Genomic DNA, 2,068 nt, shown 5'->3' with positions numbered 1-2,068 from the left:
GTCCTTGTCACAATATACTGTAATGGCAACTTTAAACATATTTTACTGGCCTACAGACTCTACTCATACATTTTATTTTTGAACATATAGTTAGTTCAACTAACAAGGAAGTCACAAGTCAAATTGAATGTGAACAATAATTTACTTTGACCTCAGACTGGAAACTGTTCTCCAGGTGTATTTCAACCGTTACTTCACAGAAGTATTCTAGTTCTAAAAATACACTTTGGTTCCAGGAATTAAACGTCTAACCTCTTGTGTGGAGGGCAGCGCTACTGACGAGAGAGGCTCCCTACATGCTCAAAGATAAACAGCACAGAGAACCTCTCCGGAATGGTGTTGTTGATAATTACTTACATTCACTGATCCACTGAAGCAAATAATGAGTTAAAGAAACATGATAACAACAGAATGAACTCAAACACCATGGTCATAGAATAAACCTGGTTTAATTGAATATAGAAATATAACCATTTAAAATAATTGCCGATTATTGACTTCACGACAGCATCTATACAACACATTACAGCTCTGGAGAATATGGCTCTCTAGTACATAATAGATCCAGAGTTTCATACTCATGACTGTCTGTCTCTCATGAAGCACTCTCCAAAATATCCCCTCCTTAATCTGAACACAAATCATACTATTATCAAATATATACGCGCGAGGGAGATGAATGATCTGCATTGACATTCATACTTTCCTGACGTCGTCACAGTTGGAGGTTCCTCCATTTTACAGGTTGTGCTGCCCTCAGGTGGACGGAGCTAGACTCACACTACATGGTAGAGAAGAGACATCTCCACAATGACCCAACAGTACTGTCAACTGTAGGTATTGTTAAAAACTCCAATGTTGTGGTTAGTGTATCTGACTAGGTGAGTTAAACACACCGTTAGTACTAGTAACATTACTAGGCTACTCATTACTACTAACATTACTACTGTTTGATTAGCTCTATCAGCAAGCAAATAGGCAAACTTGGTAGTTAAGTGAAGACTTGACCTCTGGGCGATTGCTATAATTCCCCTGACTGGATAATAACTTATACCTAATAGAACAGATAGAGGGCAGTGGTGGATATCACTAAAGTCAGCACCACCACTATCAGCACCACCCTGATGACTAAAGCTGTCAGAGGAGAGTCTGGAACAGAAACAGCAGATGAGGAAACTGATCATCATCAGATCATATTAGGCTGTCAACTCACAGAACGTGTAGCGTTCTACTACTTTGTGGAGAACGGCATTTCCCTAAGTTAGTGTTACTGATATATTAGAATTCTGCCATGACAGGAATCAAATGACTCACTCACAGTTCAAGACCAACCCCAAATGGTTTACAAAAAAGTGTCCGACAGCCCTTTTGATTGAGTGAAAAAATATTAGTTTGTCGTTTTAAAACTCCGTTCTATGTTACCTGCAATAGTGACAAAGATGGTGAAGTTATGAGAGAAAACGTAGACCTCATAAACACAGATGTAGTTTGATTGGTGGGTGTGGTCTGCGACTGGAAAGAGGAAGTTGGCACAGTGATTGACAGCTGACATCTCTTCCATCTACAGTAGCTACTGTATCACACAGATGTAACTGTGAAGAAATGGCTGACTGGTCTATCACTGTGCAATCACCTATAACTGTGTATTTCCACACCTCTCTTCCTGCTTATCAAACCATCAGTTACAAAGATCCACCGTGGGATGTGGTACGGGTGCATCCAGTGACATTGCTGCTTTGCAATCTTCATGTTCTATGAACTCCAAGAAAATGGAGGGAGTATTCTGAGCCATGGTGGGCCCTGCTGGGGTCCAGGTGTAATATGGCCCTCAGTGATCGAGCAACAGATTCTGTCTGACCCTGGCTGTGTATCACGCTGTGTATCACACACAGGGCTGTCTGTCAGGCAGGGCCCTCTCACTAGATGGAGGCCTTGTGACTCCCCACTGCCCCCTGGTGGTGTGACGAGACTGCGCCAAGCTGTGGGGATGTGTGTCTGTCTCTCTCTCTCTCCTCACTCTAGCTTCTCCTCTCTCGCTCCCTAATGATGTGGTTGTGTCGCCAGTCTC

This window comes from Borostomias antarcticus (assembly GCF_949987555.1).
Source record: "Borostomias antarcticus genome assembly, chromosome: 20".
In the NCBI taxonomy this organism is placed as follows: Eukaryota; Metazoa; Chordata; class Actinopteri; order Stomiiformes; family Stomiidae; genus Borostomias; species Borostomias antarcticus.
Note: the sequence above shows the minus strand (reverse complement) of the source record.